The sequence below is a fragment of the Sesamum indicum genome, linkage group LG12 (genome assembly GCF_026168435.1).
Source record: "Sesamum indicum cultivar Baizhima isolate 11 linkage group LG12, ASM2616843v1, whole genome shotgun sequence".
Taxonomy (NCBI): domain Eukaryota; kingdom Viridiplantae; phylum Streptophyta; class Magnoliopsida; order Lamiales; family Pedaliaceae; genus Sesamum; species Sesamum indicum.
In genome coordinates this window covers 3,258,902-3,278,282 of record NC_142668.1, presented here as the reverse complement: position 1 = coordinate 3,278,282, position 19,381 = coordinate 3,258,902, and the positions used below count along the sequence as shown (strand labels likewise).

General features: G+C 37.9%; 1 long non-coding RNA gene and 1 pseudogene across 1 annotated transcript; both read left to right on the top strand.

Moving 5' to 3' along the window:
• Positions 1-19,381, top strand: part of LOC148784636 (secreted RxLR effector protein 161 pseudogene) — a 53,033-nt pseudogene that overhangs the window by 15,528 nt on the left and 18,124 nt on the right.
• LOC148784637 (uncharacterized) lies at positions 3,237-4,206 on the top strand. The gene is made up of 3 exons (XR_016063361.1): positions 3,237-3,427; positions 3,574-3,630; positions 3,800-4,206. It is a non-coding gene; the product is annotated as an uncharacterized LOC148784637 (long non-coding RNA).

Genomic DNA, 19,381 nt, shown 5'->3' with positions numbered 1-19,381 from the left:
AGCTAGTGGTTAATGCCCAAGTTGCCGGACAAAGTCAAATAGCCGATCTAGACACTGTCCAGGTCACAATAAGGAGTTCCTTATTAGCATCCACCTCGCTATGGAATGACTTACGAGAACCAATTCGGGAGGCGTCACCTTCAGGGATGACTCACGAGTTGAGGGAGCATGACCCAAAACATGCCTTTAGAGTATAGGGCTCTAGACCTGTAGTGTCGAATTCAAGTACTGATTGCACAAGGCCATCACTAGACTCTGGTGAAACGGTAACAATTGAGTCTTAGAAAGTGCAAACTCCTGTTGATTCAAGTCAACCCAGCACCTCTAGGGTTAAGGAGGGAGAGATTAGCCTTAGGCCGATGACAGACACCTCTAAGGTTAATACTAACAAGTTAATATCTTCTTCTACTTGGCAGGACTACCAGCGTATGTGGGAAAAAATAATTTTCCGCAAAGGAGTAAACCCATGCAAGACCATCATCAAAACGTCTGGAAAATATAACAGAGTCTGGATGTTAGAGGGGTCTAAACCAGAAGATGTCCGAGAATGAAATTGCAGGAAAGGGATCTCATCCAACAATCCATTTCATGAAGCGGCAGAGGCTAGATATGGTAGCTTTCAGCAAGACCAAAGCTGCCTCAGGAGAAGCTCCCTTGGTATCGGCCATTAGTGAAGACAGTATCTCTACCAGGAGAGCTTGGGAATGGACAAAGTCAAATATCCATTCAAGATTTTCTCAAACAAGGTGAATGATCCGTTCATATTAAACTCCATGACAGGAAAAAGCATCGAGTTCGCTGAAAGCCTATTTGAAAAGAAGAGGATGTTAATTTGGAAAAATAAACTGTCGGCAACTGAAGCAACAAGGATGAAGACGTGCAATATGTTGCATGTTGGACAATGGCATAATCATTTATGCCCTTACTGTGGGAAAAAAGAGAGGCCCCTGTTCAGGACAAAAATTTGAGTTACGAATAAACCCGAACCATACCAGGACTAGGGAAAGAGAAGAACTTTTACAAAATAAAGTAAAAATTAAAAAATTTTAAAAAGCAAGGATAAAACTATCGGCAGAAAACGACAAGGGCCAACAGTAAGAAAAGCAGAAAAGACAGCTGGAAATCATGTGACCGATAAATCATTATGACCAACAATTGGAATTTATGAGGTAATGACGAATGCAATGACGCCATCAACAAAATAAGTTTGGAGTCTTAATTTGATGTCCGCGGGCGCCTATAAATATAGATGCAATGAAGTAGAAGGGGATTATTAGAAAACTTCGCCTACTCTTCCAAGCACTAGTAATCTGAGTCTTTTTCAATCTTCTGTAATATTTTTTCAGTTTATGGGGTTTTCCCGAACAAGTCTAGTCCTCTACACTATCAGAGGCTAAACAGCTGTCTTCTCCAACGGAGAAATAATATCTATGTAATATTTTTTATATTTTTTCAGTAAAAGTAAGGCTTTTGTTCAACTTGTTTGTCCAAAATTTTGTTAAGTCCCTATATTGGAATCCTTTTACACCCTAAGGTAGGAATCAAAATAGGGATGTGCTATTTTTTTACTGAAGGAGCCAAGTATCTACAAACCATCTGCTGCGGTAGTGTGGTTGGAAGAAGTCCGTAAAAATCGAGGACTTGGAATACTCGAAAGCAATAGATTTCCAAGACATTTGTACTGGTGACTCTAAAGTATCGTTCCAGGTAAATTGGTCATAAACGAGCTTGGAAATCTGTGCATAACTAACTCCCAATAATGTAGGCATATTTGGCAGAGTTTAACCCAACTTAAGTATATCAGCCAATACTTATCCCAATAAAAAATGATTTGTTCCAGATAATAGCCGCCTCAAAGAGCATTGTAATGCCATAAGTACACTATAAAATTATCACATAATAATCATTTAATAATTCATACTAAGTAAATAAGCTACTAAATTATAATCTTTTTAGATATGCTAACATTAATCATGAAATCATCTGTCCTTCCTTAATCCCATCCAAAAATGTAAAGGAGGCTTAAGTAGTTTATACTCCAATTGAGAGAAATCTCCTCAACCACCTCCTGAAAATTTGAGAAGACATCCTTATCATCTACCAAATACACAATAGATTCCAGCAAGCCCCCGAATCTTAGGCGATCCTCCAACTGTCCCTCAATTCCTAGGGGGATCCTCTAACTGCTGGAGACTATATACCAATTCTAAAGGGGATTCAACATTATCCAACTATTTTGAGGTCATATTCCCCAAAATTCATGACCTTCTCCAACACTTGTGGTGGCCTATAAATAGAGGTCTCCCAACAGGAGAAGCGTGACACTTCCACACGTTCTTATGTTATGATAAGTCATACTTTTTGAGCCCACCTACTACAATTTTCACCCATCTGCTCCATAGTATCTTAAAGGAGCATTGTAATTCGTAGTTAAAGCTTTGATTTCATATCAATATCTTTATTGTACACAAAATCGAGAAATAACATTCGCTTCTTCCCTTATTTGGCCGTGTTAATCTTATAGAACTTATTTCACCACTTCCCACCCAAGTGAGCTGTGTACCGTAACTTTTGCTTGCATAACTTATTCCATAAAATAAACATGGTTGAAAATTCCAAATCAATTTCATGTACTTAAATAAAATATTTTAGAAAATATTTTTTTATTGTTTCTAAAACAAATATATTACCAGTTTGAACTAAATGAAGTAAATGAAAAGATTAAAAAAATCTCAAATGTCGCAAAACTAGATTTTGTAAAAAAAAAAAAAAAAACGAAATAGCTACACAAACAAAAAAGGGAATATCGTTTTTTCAAGAATGTTGAAGAATTAAACAGGACATGGAAAAGCAACGAAGTATTATATATTTAACCTTAGAATTTAAATTTAACCTTCTAATCGTATTATATATTTTATTTCATTTCACAAATATATACATATTATATGTATAAGAACCACGTCATCTATTTTATATAAATAATGATTTGTATATAAATAAAATATATATTAAATGAAATAAAAGATGTAATACCACTAAAAATCGAAAATTTAATGCACACAACTACAATTTTTTGGCCACTTACAAAAAACAGAAAAGACGATCATTTTGGCCCATTGTTCTCTACCGCTTTCTTCTCCCTCACTATCTCTCTCCCATAATCACCACACACAGAAAAGCCTAAAAATTGAAAGAAAAACATATATATATAGATGGAATAGGAACAAAAGCAAAACACAAAAAGGAAAGAGAAATAAACCAACCCTTTGAAGATCACACACAAAGGGTGGTATAAGAATTCCAAGAAGGAATTATCCAACGATCAACAAAAGGAATAAAGCAGAAACAATGGGTTCCAAACAATCTTTGTTGCTGGTGTTTCTTTCCTTCCTCATGCTTGGCTTTGTATCTTCACACCACCTTTCGAGTAATTTCCCTTTCAAATATCTCTTCATGCATGCAATTATATATGAAACTTTATGCTTTAAATTTATTTCGTACATAAGTGGCAAGAGATTGACCATTTATTTTTTTTTCTTCTTTTGTTGTGTTTTGTGTTATGGCTGTGAGCAGATGAGGGTCTTGAGCTTCACGGATCCAGCTCGGGTCGATCCCTTCAGCAAGACCAAAGTAAGAGTTGAATGATTTGGATTGTTTTGTAGTATAAAATTATAATTTGTTATTAGGGATTTGAATTCCATAGTTTCGAAACAAATGATCCAAGCATAACATTGGAGTTTGAGACATATCCCCCCCCCCCCCCATCCTAACATCAATCTACGCGTTTGGCAATATGCAGCTTGTCCTGAGGTCGAGAATATGAACTACACGGTGCTGACAAGTCAATGCAAAGGCCCTAACTACACACAAGAACGTTGTTGTGAACCTATGAAGCAATTGCTTTGCCCCATTGCTGCTAAGTTCAATGACCTCAGTTCCCCCTGCGGACGCATATTTTTCTGTAATGTGGATTACCTGGGAAATTACCCACCGAGACTCTTCGCAGGTTTGTGCAAGGAAGGGAAGAAAGGCCTTGACTGTAGGAAATATATCTGATCCTACAATTGGATAGTTTTCTAATGCTTTCATTACAATATAAGGTTTGAAACAAATTGTTCTTTTACCATTGTTCTAAAAAATTTAAATAATTTCATATTACATTGTATTTTTGCATATTGGAATAATAGTTAATTTGTTTTGTTTTAATTTTTGAGTTTCTATAATATTTTAATTGGATCTTGACATTATGTTGTATGTTGCCATAGATTACATATACTTTTGGGAATCGAGTAAATATCAATGATACGAACAAATATTTGATCTTTGGTATTCAAAGTGTGAGTCAAAAAACAAAGGACATGGGAAAAAACTAAAATGCAGAGGAAGACAGAAATTTAAATCAAATTAAATCCGATCAGAAATGATTGTTCGGGTGTTCGGCACTTAAAACGTAACTAATGGGAACATAAATGATTTTTCGGGTGTTCGACGCTTAAAGCTCACTAATGGCAACATAAAAAAGATACTAAATTACATTCTAGATTTTACCTTTAGGATATAATTTCTTGTTGAAGCAAAAATCAATGTAGATCTCTTCTACACACCACACATCAGAAGCCGAATTCTCAAAACTACTACTATGTCGATTGATAAATCACAACAGAAACCCTTTCCGCTGGAAGAAATAAATTCAAATCTCAATATCGATTAGTTAATTGATGTTTAGGTCTTTACTTGAAACTAGTTTAAAAAAAAAAACACCTAGGAGAGAGAGAGAGAGATGTAGGGAGATGAGTTTTTAATTTTTCTAAAATATTAAAACTTTTGACCTACATAATGAAACACCAAGTGTATTTTGCTAGGGAGTTGTCCGAGTTTGGGAGCTCTCTTAGAGTCTCGACCAACACTTTCTAAAGGAGGAGCAGGACTTCTTCCAAAGGAGTGGGGTGAATGGGGCTAAATCAGGTAAAGCAGGCCTGTTGTAATTTTACGATTAAATTATAGGCTAATACATTTTCCATCTTAAAGTGTACTACCCTCATCAATCGACCCCCTAAATTACATAAACCTTCACTTACTCCCCTCTCTTTGTTATAATCAATTAAATTAAATAAGAATGAATAGAATTACCCTTGAACATTAATAAGACAACATATTGATTTAATGAGCTCCATAATAAAATATATCAATCAATTTGACTTTAAATTTTATGAAACTGTGATGTTTACAAATTAATACTTAATTAGTATAAATTAATTAAGTACAAAATAATTATTACATATTTGTGTGGATAAATAGTCGTATTGATTTAGCACAAATTTATAAATTCAATAGTTTTAAATTAATAAATAAAAGTATATTTTTAATATTAAAAATTTACTCATATCGATACTCATACTCATGGATATTTTATTGTATAAACTCACTTCATCCCCAAAAAAATTATTTCAATAGGTATGTGACCGAATCTGGATCTAATGTAAAAATATTAAGCATGAGCCTAGTTACTAACTATTAAAATGATTTGTATCTAGGTATTGCCCACCAATTTACAATCCAAACATGTAGGACCTAGAACTATCATGATGTCCCATAAATTATTGGACCAAGTCTAAAAACTAGCCATACTAGCCCAATCGGCTGAGAGTCCATCTAGTGATCAGCAAGACGGATAAAAGCCCATCAGTAGGGAAAAAAAGACTTTAGGATTACCTCCTACTTTTTTGAGATGGCAAGCCCATGATACAGGTCCATTTTAAGCCAAACACGTCATCCTGAAGCTAGAAGTACACATCATATGGCTTGCCAATATATTTGTACACGCTACCCTAGAATATCTCTTGGTGGTTTGAAGCAAATCAGTAGCAAATGAGCTGAGAAATTTGCAATAACCAACTCTCGAATTCTTAGCGAGACAGGGCAGGGTTCAGTCCAGCCCAGACAAATTGTATCCAAATAAGGAATTACTTATTTTGGATTATATCCAATTCAAGGTCATTCTAATGCCATACTGGACTCAACAACAAACCTCGTATGCTACTTTGTAAACTTCAAGAGGCCTTGTACAGTTATTTGATAACACCATCCCTCACTCTTAAACTCTCACTTATTCTCCCAATTTTTTCTCTGTTTTAAGGCTATTCTAAGCCTATATTTTGCACTCCACATGAATACATACACCTTATAATTATTATACACCATTATTCTCAACTTAATTTAAAATTTTCTTTTATTTCTTCCATAAATCATTACTAATTTAGGCATCAAAGTGCTAACCTTTGTTTTTTAAGGCTATTCCTTTGATAATCTTAGAATTTTCTTAAAGATCCTTAAATCCTCGTGGTGTGGCCAAAATTTGGTATGCATTATTGGCACCATCTATGGGAACACTTCAGATTTGGCATGACAAATGGCGAATTCTGACAGTAGAGGTGACCAAGGATCCTATGAGGAAAACTCTTTCCTCCCTGTTGTAGCTGGACATACTATCCTAAAGGGAGCCGGTCAGCAGAAGAAGCGTGGCGAAAGTAGAAGAGAATTGATGAAATGCAATAAATCAAACAATAAATTCTGATCAAAGGGCGTACGCTTTATCTTTTCTTGGGTGTCCAGTGTACAAAATAAACACAATGGCCATGGAACAAGTACAAGAAAAATGATTAGCATAAATTGAAAAGGACTTACCCTCGTTATCTTGCTAGTTTAACTACAAGCATCAGTTCCTCTCTCTGGTTCCGTCCATAGTAAGATCTCAATCCAAAGACCATCCAAACACTAACACACCACCGTTAATGGATATGGAGATTTTGTGCTAGCAATAACCTCCACAGAGATGATCAACAACTTTATTGATTAACTTTGGCTCCTTTGTTCTTTTATCGACCTCTTAGATCTTGAGAGTCTTTCTGGAGATAAAAGAGAGCAAAATTTCATGGGTGAGGTGTGTGTGCTGATTATTGGAGGGCTAAGGTTGTTTTTTGGTGTTTTACATGTGACCCCTTCACGCCAATCCAAGGAGTCTTGACCTAGTAAGACTCTGACAACCATCTAACACCTTTAAGCCACTTTGTGGCTGATTTTGTTGCACCCAGGGCTCCATTTCGTCCATACCACACCCAAGGACCTCCTTGACCTAGCCATGGTCTAACCAAGGCCTTGGGCTTGAATGTTAATAGATCCGGCTTGATTAATTAAAATTAAATCATGTCCATGACTAATGGACTTTAAATCATACCTAGTTTAATTTATAGGCCAAATTAAAATATTATTTTATCTAATTAAAGGATCCAAGCCTTTAGACATGTACCTTTCATTTTATAAGTTCAATTCATAAATATGACCAAGTAAAATAAAATTAATCCAAATAATTAAATTTTAAGTCACCCATCCATTGCATTGGTCTTAATATATGATTCAATCATTTTTTCTCTCCAAAGATTATATTAATCCAATCAAATCAATTTGATTAACTTGGAATTAATTCCAAATTCGTTCCATTCCATTATAATGGTAAGGTTTGACTCTTTAGGATCACCCTTAGTTAGGTTTCGACGTATGTGACCAATACAATTAATTAAATCTAATTTAATTAATTACTTTTTATTATTGTTTAACCGATAATAGCCCATTACCATGGGTGGTTGTCTAGCGACAATCCACGATAATATAGACTAGGTGAAATATGGAGTAAACTTTTAGGCGTCGAGTCCATACAACTATGTACTGTCAATTGTCTCCCAATCTTAGTCTAGGACATTAAATTAGGCGTCGGCTCCTTCATTAGGTAATACTTAATACTCGAGATGCGTTTGCTCTACTGATCAGATTTAGAAAGTTATCCCTAATTGATCAATCGCTTTGGACGAAAACTTTTAGAGTCTAAACTATCTCTGAGCGCATAGAACCACTCTATATCATATGCTGACAGGGGACAAATCCTCTTGTAGTATCCTCGTGGTGCGGCCAAACATTTGGTATGCATCATTTGCACCATCTATGGGAACACTTGAAATTTGGCATAAGAAATGCGAATTCTAATATTGAGGTGACAATGGATCCTATAAGGAAAACTCTTCCCTCCCTATTGTAGTTGGACCTACTATCCTAAAGGGAGAGGGTCGGCCAAAGAAGCGTGGCGAAAGTGCAAGAGAATCGAAAAAATGTGATAAATCAAACAATAAATACTGATCAAAGGGTGTATTCTTGATCTTTTCCTAGATGTTCGGTGTACAAAATAAACACAATGGCCATAAAATAAATACAAGAAAAATGATAAGCATAAATGTAAAAGGATTTACCCTCGTCGTCTTGCTTGTTTAACTATAAGCATTTGTTCCTCTCTCTGGATCTGTCCATGGTAAGATCTCAATCTAGAGACCCTCCAAACACTAACACAGCACCGCTAATGGATATGGAGATTTTGTGCTAGCAAAAACCTCCGTAGAAATGCAAATAATTAACAATATTATTGATTAACGTTGCCTCCTTTGTTCTTTTCTCGATCTCTTAGATCTTGAGAGTCTCTCTGGAGAGAAAAGAGAGTGAAATTTCGTGGGTGAGGTGTGTGTGCTGATTATTGGAGGGCAAAGGTTGTTTTTAGACTTTTTACATGTGACCCCGTCACGCCACACCAAGGAGTCTTGACCTAGCAAGACTCCGACAACCATCTAACACCTTTAAGACAATTTGTGGCTGATTTTGGTGCGCCCAGGTCTCCATTTCGTCCATGCCACACCCATGGACCTCTTTGACCTAGCTATGGTCTAACCAAGGCCTTGGGCTTGAATTTTAATAGATCGAGCTTGATTAATTAAAATTAAATCAAGTTCATGTCTGATGGACTTTAAAGCATACCTAGTTTAATTTATAAACCCAACAATAAAATATTATTTAATCCAATTAAAGGATCGAAGCCTTTAGACATGTACCTTTCAATTTCTAAATTCAATTTATAAATCGGAGCAAGCCAAATAAAATTAATCCAATTAATTAAATTTAAGTAATCCATCCATTGGATTGGTCTAAATAAATGATCCAATCATTTGTTCTCTCCAAAGATTATATTAATCCAATCAAATTAATTTGACTATCTTGGAATTAATTCCATATTAGTTCTATTCCATTATAGTGGCAAGGTTTGATTCTTTAGGATCACCCTCGGCTAGGCTTCGACGTATGTGACCATACACAATTCATCAAATATAATATAATTAATTATTTTTTACTATTCCATAACTGATAATGACCTATTACCATGGATGGTTGTCTAGTGACAGTTGACGACAATGGAGACTAGGTGAAATATGGCGTCAACTTTTAGCGCCGAGTCTATACAAGTTTAGTCTTACTGTCAACCATCTCCCAATCTTAGTCTAGGGCATTAAATTAGGCGTCGGTTCCTTGATTAGGTAATACTTAATACTCGAGCTGTGTTTGCTCTTTGATCCGATTTAGAAGACCTATCCCTAATCGATCAATCGCTTTGGCCGAAAACTTTTACAGTCTAAACCATCTCAAAGTGCATAGGACAACTCTCTATCATACGCTGACAGGGGACATATCCTCTCTTAGATTCCACCGTTCTTGCTACACACTCCGACTGCACTAGATAAGCTTATGATGACCATGCCTCACGACACAGCCACCGCTCGCCATATCCAAATACTGTCATCATATGGACGTGACTGACATGTTTTCTCAAGTCCGAGGACCAATTTCGTACTATCGAAACTAGGATTCTCAGTCGTACTGACCAAGCCTTAAAAGGCATCCATAGGATGATTCCCATGAGTCAGTTTAGTCAATTGACTACCTTGCCTACTAACCCACTGAAATTGCATTGATGACGTATGTCTCCTAAAGGTATTGCGTGGTACGCCGTGGGAACGCGCTAGCGGAAGCAACAAATAAAAAATGCATAATAACAAAAAATTAAACTCAAATTTAAACGAATAGAAAGGATGTACCATTGGAGTTCCCGGGCGTTCGATGTACTAAAATAAAAATGAACATGGGGCTTATGTAAAATCCATAGAAACTGAAAAACATATTGATACCTTCGTTTTTCACGGTCGCTTGAAATGTTGTTCACTTGAGTCTCGAATGTAGTAGCCCTCTAATTCGTCAGTATCACGCTAGAGTCGGAATCTCTATGTCCTGTTTTTCAGAAGAGAAGAAGAGAAAAATGCACCTTCTGCTAAAGAGAGAAGGGGGAGGCCGAGAGCTCCCTTGGAAGAGGGCACTTTTTTTTGTTTTATGTAATAATGATTATAATTATTTTCCAAATAATTATATTTCATATGTATATACCTTGTTTGATAATTAAGAATGTTTTGAAATATATTCTATTATCCACAAGGCATATTTTTCATTATTCCAAATAAACAAATCCCCAAAATTGCTAGAATTCCATTCTCATTTTCAGATATTTCAAGAATTTCCACTAAATACGCACCATCTCGATCTCATCAAAAGGTTTGTCTCTGTAACCTGTTTGGTTCTCCACCCCAAGTCTAATTTTTTCGTACTTTCCAGAAGTCCTTAGACTTGTGAAGCCTCTATTTGTAATTGTGTATTTAGTGACTTACAGATGTCTATCTTCGATCTTAATCCAATAGATCATTTTTTACAAGCATTCTTTATCCCACAAAGTGCTTTTATGGTTTTCTTCCTTCTTACGAAGAATTCATAAGTTAGTGAACTCAAATCATCTGTCGGTAGACTCTTTGAATCTACCAACCTACTCATCCTAACTAGAGAGATATTTTCCCTAGCTCAAGTATGCCATTCTCTTTAAGTTATGTTCTTAATTATCCTTTTTTAGTCATTTGCTTTGAGCATTCGTAGTTGCCATCCAATGCGCAGCCCAACTACATGCGATATTCAATTGGTCTGTGGGCATTTCTTATGACGTTAAAACACAGTCAACATAAATAGTAGCACAACAAACTCATTATGCCACAAATGAATGCTTACTACATTCATCAAGAATATCACATTCATAAAGATTACTAAATGGTTCCCAAAATCGCCAATTCAATTGGCTTCCTGGTCACCATTTCTAACAATCTCCCACTTGACCTAAAGCCAATGCCCCATACCCCTTAGACTTATCCGAGTGAGCAATTTGTGATACCTGCTTGGTCTAACGAATCTACCATATTTTCTGCCGAAATGACGCAGTCTAACCTCATATCACCTCTTCCTACAATCATTCTAAACTGATGGTGGCGTTAAGAATATTTCTTGGATTTATGATGAGATCTCGACCCTTTTACTTGTGTCATTGCCTCGTTGTTATCCTCTAGTAACTACTGGCTTGGCTATGCTAGGCTCCATATTCAACCATTGGATGTGGTTTTTCATCCAAAATAATTCCAGAGCAACTATTAAAGTCACTATATATTTGACTTTTATGGTGAAAACCATTGTGGCATCCCTCTTGAATTCATTACAAGCCACCGTATCACCATTAAATCTGAATGTACATTCAAATCGTGACTAGTCACCATTCACTTATAACTGGAAGCTAGTATTCGCCATAGCCTTTCAGAATCAACTCTACATTGACTCGCATCAAGAACGCTTCTTTAATCCTTATTCAAGTAGTAAGGAGTAATCTTCACTACTATGTAGTGCGTCTCAATACACTGAAGATATGCATTGTTATACTCAAAGCACACACAACATTCGGTCTGGTGTATCAAACCACATACCCATATTGTCAATGGTAAAAGACATAAGGGATTGCAAATATCTTTCTAAGCTCCTCACCGATCAACAAATACCAAGTCTTGGATAGCTTAATCCTATGATAAGGGAACGAATCTAATTCCTTCATGGAGAATTGTGTGATTGATGCATGTGCTTCAGTATTTGCCAACATCTTTACATCATTCCGAATATGTAAGACTACACTAGGAACACAACTAAGCTTCCACTAACCTTCTAACTCATTCTCAACCTGAGTCATACACTACATGACCTTTTCTAGACGAATATTCCAGATATAGGAAGTTTTAAACCTTGTTTGTACTCCATGTCCAACCTCATGGCTCCAAGTCATTCATCAAACACGATGTCCTACATCGCTTCTGTTGGATCATACTCCAATTGACTGGTCCGACTTGAAAACCTATACCTATTAGGTAACTAAGGTGTTCTAGTCGTCCTACAAGAGGCTGGAATATAGTGAGTTAGTGGAAGAATTTGATTATAGATGATGTTTGCTACATTTGACTGAGGTGTCTCTCCACTTGATTTCTCAATGAGCTACTCCTCACGTCAGTTATCCAATGAAATCCAATTTCCCTTAGGATAACAAATGAACCTGTACAAACCTAGTTTGCCTTCCACTAGTCCCTTAATGTATACAGGACCATCCCATATAGTAAAGTGCGTTATGGAAACAGGCTTGCCATGCCACAAGGACCAAGGTAGTTTAGTGAAAGAACAATCAAATCAAGTCCAACAAAGTTCGATCCCTCCCCTATTAGAAACATCGTTAAATTGTGACACTCTAAGGAAGAACTCCACTGAGTGAGAATTCCATTCTCGTCAGATATTTCAAGAACTCTCACTGAATGCACACTACCTTGATCCAATTGAAGGATTAATTTTGCAACCAGTTTGGTTCTCCACTTCAAGCCTAATTCTCCGAACCTTCCAAATGTCCTTAGACTTGTGAACCCCTTTCTGACTCTGTGTATTGAATGACTCATATATGTCTAATTGGATCCAATCCAATAGACCATTGGCGAGCACACTTTGTCCTACAAAGTGCTTCTCGGTCCTCATCTTATTCAAGAAGACTTGCAAGCTTGTAGACTCAACTCGTCTATTTCTAGACTCGTTGAATTCACCAACTTCCTTATCCTAACTAGAGAATGTGACCTATCTTCGCATGCCAGATCTATGAGTTTATCTGGATTATCCATTTTACGATTTGTTTTGAGCATTCATAATCCAATTATGAGATAGTGTTAAAATAATTACATAAATAACCTAACAGACAAGAATAATCATTCTTTTTGAAATGAAATAACAATCGTTGATCAAATCATGTAATCTAAATTGTCCAACATTGAAAAAATATAATTTGATCATTCTAGGTTACATAATTATATCCTATCAACTTTATAATAACATGATCACTAATAGCTAAGACTATCTAGTCCTTTAACCACAGTAGCAACATCCCTGCCATTGCTAAGTTTCAGAACCGTTTGTCTCAATCTTCTACTCCTTTTCACCACCTGCAAACCATTTGCAGATATGAGCTTTATAGGTGGTATCCAATACCCAAAAACTGAAGTAGTAGTCATGTTAAAGCTCAATAACATATTTTACCTTGATTATAGATGATGAACATTCTCTCTTCTATTGCCCCTTTTCACGACAATTAGTGCAAACATCTTTTTGAATCCATGATTGCTGAACCGCCTTCCTCTTCCCTTTGCCCATGCCCAGTTGGGCAACAGGAGCACTCTGAGCACTTCCAATAGCTGATTCTGTCTTACCCTCTTCCTCATCTAGCGTCCGGCCCCGTTTCCTTTAGCTTCTAAGGTCGAAGCCTCCCCTAAATATTTCTACCGCACAGACTTTTCAATCTTTACCTCGTGCTGGACGAACATGGTGCCACAGATGAATGCTTACTACATTCGTCAAGAAAATATCACATTCATAAGATTGCTAAATGGTTTCCAAAATCAGAAATCCAATTGACATTCTGGTCACGATTTCTAACAATCAGACCAACCCTCAAAAGCTGGTTTCATAGCTGCCATCCATTGCGTAGCCCAACTACATAGGTTATTCAATTGGTCTGTGGGCATTTATTGTGATGTTAAAATAATGTTCAATGTAAACAGTAAGTACAACAAACACATGGTGCCACAGATGAATGCTTACTATATTTATCAAGATAATATCACATTGATAAAGATTGCAAATGGTTCCCAAACCCGCCAATCAAATTGGCTTTCTGGTCACCATTTCTAACAGCATCTCCAAGTGCATAGGAGATACCTCTGTTACATTTTGACAAGAGACGGATCCTCTTCTCGTAACTCATCATCCTCACTACATACTTTGACTATACTAGACAATGCTTATGATGATCATAACTGAGACGCAATTACCTCTCATAGAAATCTAAGATACAGTCATTGGATACACGTGACTGTCGTGATTCCTCAAGTTTGAGGACTACACCCATACTATTGGAGCTGGGGACTCAAGTCATACCAACCAAGCCTTCAAAGCTTCCATATGACGATCCCAGTGAGTCAATTTAGTTGATTCGACACCAAGCCAATTGATCTATTATGATCGTATAGACATCCCACGTCTGTCGCTGATGAAACACAACACTCATCAAATGAAAGCGACTCTTAATGCAAGTCTCAATAAGACTCTCGATGCCCAGTCTCGAGGTCCTTGAATTGGAACATTCCAGACCCAATCCTAAGTAGTTGGTTTCGTAACCGCCATCCAATGGGCAGTCCAATTGTTACACGATTGTTAAAGCGGTCTATGGGCATCTGTCATGATTTTCAAGCAATGTTTGGTGTAATTTGGTAGGCACAACAGATTCGTGTGTTGAAGATAAATTCTTACGATATTCGTCGGGACAACATTTCTTAAATAAAGATTGCTTGAATGATTCTCAAAACCACCAATCCAATTGGCTTTTGGGCACCTATTCCAACATGGTTTCAATGTCCAAATGACATCCAAAAGCAATATGATAGACTAGATGTTGTTCCCTCAATAATTCTCCACATGAATGAAGTTTGTGTGGTACCTGATAGGCATATTAGATATGTCACGACAAAAGCATTCTCCAGGACATGGTCGAAGAATATTTTGTACAAAGTCAGGGGGTTAAGATGCTATACCTAGTGGAGAAGCTCGAAGACCTCAAAGTTGAGCTTGACAATGACACGTACATTGATGTGATCCTTCAGTCACTTCCTCCGTCCTACGACCCGTTTGTTATTAACTACAACACGAACGGACTTAAAAAGTCTATTCATGAGTTAATTAATATGCTGGTCCAATACGAGGCGATGACCCACAAGTCTACACTGGCGGTATTGGTGGGTGAGTCTTCAATCTTCAAAGCAAAAGACAAGAGGGCTGGATGCTGGAAGACAAAGAAAGATAAAGGAAATGCCATTGCAGCCACTGCTAGCACTCCGAGCGCTCCTATTACGCCCATGGGAATGGACAAAGGGAAAGGGAAGGCTGCCGATTATAAGCGATCGAAGGCAATTGATGTCTGCATGCCTTGCTAAAGAAAGGTGGAAGAGAGAGTGCCCACAACTCCTCTTCAACCCAGGTATGTTTGTGATTGAAGTGGATATGATAACTAATTCTGCTTCTTGGGTTTAGATTCCGGCTGCGGAGCTCATATCTCCAATAACTTGCAGGTTCTGCAGAAAAAGCAGAAGTCTAAGTAAGAACGAGATGATTATAAGACTAGGCGATGGGAAGGCCGTCGCTGTGGAAGCCGTAGCATCTCTCAACTCAGTTATTAATGATCTTATTAAGATAGAATTAAAAGACTGCTATTATGTACCGAGAATGATCAAGAATATTATTTCCATTCCTGTTTTAGATAATGATAGTTATAAATTTGCAATCAATAAAAATAGTTTTTATTTATGATTGATAATAACCCTCATCTTCTTGGTAGATTAATCAATGGTCTCTATATTTTTCAATATTCTTATTACTTTATGACTGCTTAACACAAATAAAAATTAGATAATCATGAGAGCGCACAGTTATGGCATGCAAGGTTAGGCTATATCCCAAAAGATATGGTGAGGAAATTGGTAGATTCAAAAAGTCTAGAGGTAGACGATTTGGACAACATATCAACTTGTGAATCTTGTCTGGAAGGAAAACTGACCAAGAAGCCTTTTTTTAGACAAAGTGTGCTTGCCAGCGGCCTTTTGGATTTGGTCCATAAGAACGTATGTGGACCATTAAATACTTCGGCTAGAGGAGGATACTTGTACTTCATAACCTTCACCAATAATCACTCATGGTATGGTTATGTTTACCTAGTGAGGTACAAGTCTGAGATCTTTAGAAGGTTCAAGGAGTATAGACTTTAAAATCGAGAATCAAACTGGCCGTAAAATTAAAACCCTTCGGTCAGACCAAGGTAAAAAGTATGGGAGTGGTGAATTCTTTAATTACTTAAAAGAGAATTCAATTCTATCTGAATGTACTCCCCTTAGAACGCCACAACTTAAAGGCATGGTTAAAAGGAGGAATCAAACCCCATTGGACATGGTTCGATCCATGATGAGTCTTACAGAGTTGCCCCCTCCTTCTCAGCTCATGATCTTGAGACGGCGGCTGAATTTCTCAACATAGCGCCATCGAAGATGGTGCTTCAAATGCCATATGAGATATGGCATCGCAAACCTGTATCCTACAAGTACTTGGTACTGTAGGTTAGTTCAGGGCACACCAAGAGACTGGTGGGAGACAAACTAGATTCAAGGTCTAGTCTATGCAAGTTTGTCAGATATCCAAAAGAAACTGCAGGATACTATCACTACGGTCCATCAGAGTAAAAGGTTTTTTGTCAAGAAACGTAGTGTTCTTGGAAAAAGTTTTCCTATGGATAGCCGACATGATGAAGTGCTATTTCAGTAAACAAGTGAGGCACCTCAACAGAACGAAGGAACAACATTTGAGCCAATAGTTTTCACTGATAGTGTTCCAGTTGTCCGTAGGTCGACTAGGGAATCACGATCGCCAGATAAGTACGAATTCTTAGGATTGACTAGTCAATTGGAAACTGATCCAAAGACATACGGAGAAGCGATGTCATACATCCATTTGGATATGTGGCTTGAGGTCATGAGATCCAAAATGGTACTCGATGGGTTCAAATCAAGTTTGGACACTCGTAGGCCCACCTAAAGGTGTTAAATCTATTGGGCGCAAATGTTAGAAATGGTGACCAGAAAGCCAATAGAAGAACCAATGTAGTTGGGTTGCGCATTGGATGATAGCTATGAAACCATCTTCTCAGGATTGGTCTGAAACGTTTCAAATTGAGGACATTGAGACTGGGCATCGAGTCCTATAAAGAGTTGCACTAAATATTGCATTCATTGGATGAGTGCTATGTTTCATCTGCGACAGACATGGGATATCTATGCAATTTTAGTGGATTTGTTGACAAGGTTGTTAACTGATTGAACTGACTCGTGGGAATTATCATATGGAAGCCTTGGCAACTTCGTCGGTATGACTTGAATTCTCGGCTCCAATTGTATAGGATTAGTCCTTGGACTTTAGGAATCATGGCAGTGACATGAATATGATGGCTATATGTCTGGAGAGAGATGATTATGACTTCAATGTAGTGGCTTGAAAAAATTCCAAACAGGATACCACAGTGGATTCCACCACTGAAGCTGAGTACATATAAGCCTTGTCCAGTGTAGTCAAAATATGTAGTGAGGACGGTGGATTTCAAGATAGAATCCATCCCCTATCAGTATATGATGGATATATCTCCTATGTGGTTTAAGATGGTTTAGACTCTCTAAGTCTATGGCCATAGCGATTGATCGAATATAAAATGGTTTCCTTTGTCGATTAATAGAGTAAACGCATCTCAAGTACTCAGCATAGTTGCCTAGTCTAGGATGGGAATTGACCCCCAATTCAATCCCCTAGACTAAGACAGGGAGATAGCTGACAGAAGGACCATAACTGTATGGAACTCGGGAGCCTAAATGTTCACGCCAACATTCACGTAGTCTCTAGTGCCATGGACCATTGCTAGACGGCCATCCACGGTGACTGGCATTTTGATTAATGGTTAATTTGAAATAATCAATTAAATTAGATTTAATTAATTATTTGTATTGGACACAATGCCCTCTCACAAGGCGCCTTCCGCAATGCAGGGAAAGGGGCACCGTGTGGCTAGCAGCCCGCTGACTACTTCCGTCAATAGCAACACACTCCCGCTCGGCACTAACGCAATGCGCCGACAGGAATCACAATAATGATAGCAACAACAACAATAACAACAAATTGAACACGCGATTTCAGAAATTAGATTGCATTAAATTTAAAATTGTGTATACAGTGGATAATGATGCTAGAGCAAGGATCGCCTTAAAGGGGACTCTAACATGTCACTAAATGAAGCTTCTTGAACTCATTCCCTCCTATGATGAGCTTAAAAAAGTAAATCCTATTTAAAGCAATAGAAACTAAATAGATTGAACAACACACCTCAGGAGGCCTAACATCCCCTGAGCAATCAAAACAAAACAAAGCAAAATAACAAAGTAGAATAAAAGACCAACACCTAAAACTCTAAGATTGCGGAAGTCCAACACTGTCGGAGAAGAATGTCTGGTCGGCCGTGTAGAACGGTTGCGTGGCCGAAATGTGCGTCAAGGGTGCCGTGTGCGCGGACAGCCACTGACACCCTCCCCTCCTGAGATGACGACGTCCTCGGTGCATGGAAAGCATGGTAGGCTTCGAAAAGTGGTAGGAACGCCTTGAGTTTCGTAACCCGCTCCCAAGTGTTCTCCTCGTTGCTACATCCCCTCCATTTGACCAAGTACTCCGTGTGATCGCGCTTTGCTATAGTTGTAATTTGACGATTTAGGATCGCTTCAGCCACCTTCTTCTTAGTCTTCGTCAATTCAAGCTGCGGGCGACTGGTCTAATTGCGGGCATCGTCTTCCTTGTTTGCCAAATATTTCTTCAATTGGCTCAAATGGAAGACGTTGTGGGTTTTCCACCAGGAAGGAAACTCTATCTTGTAGGCCACCATTCCTATATGTTTGATGATATATAAAGGGCCAACATACTTTTGGATAAACCAAGCATCTCTCCCCCTAGATGACTTTGATAATCTCGGGCCTGGGACCTTAACCATCACATGGTCTCCCGCATTGAACTCGATGAAGCGGCGATTTTGATCTACATACTTCTTCCTCCGCTTCTGAGCTTTCTCCAGGCAACTTTTGGGGATATCAACATTTCGCTTCCATTCCTAAGAGAAACTTCGAGCGAGAGGGGATCTCACACTTTGTGGGGTGTCAAGAGTGTGATGGAGGAGCGATTGTTGCCCAGTAACGATTTCAAAAGCATTGTTATTGGTGGAATAGCTCTTTTGAGAATTGAATCACAATTGAACGAAATCCAAGAGCTTCATCCAATCCTTCTGCGTACCTCGCACAAAGTGCCGAAGGTAGTCCTCCAACATAGAATTAAAGCATTCAGTCTAACCATCGGACTGCGGGTGAAAGCTCGAGCTCATACAAAGTTTCGACCCAAAGATTTTGATAGCTCGGTCCAGAAGGCACCAGTAAAATGGGAGTCTCGG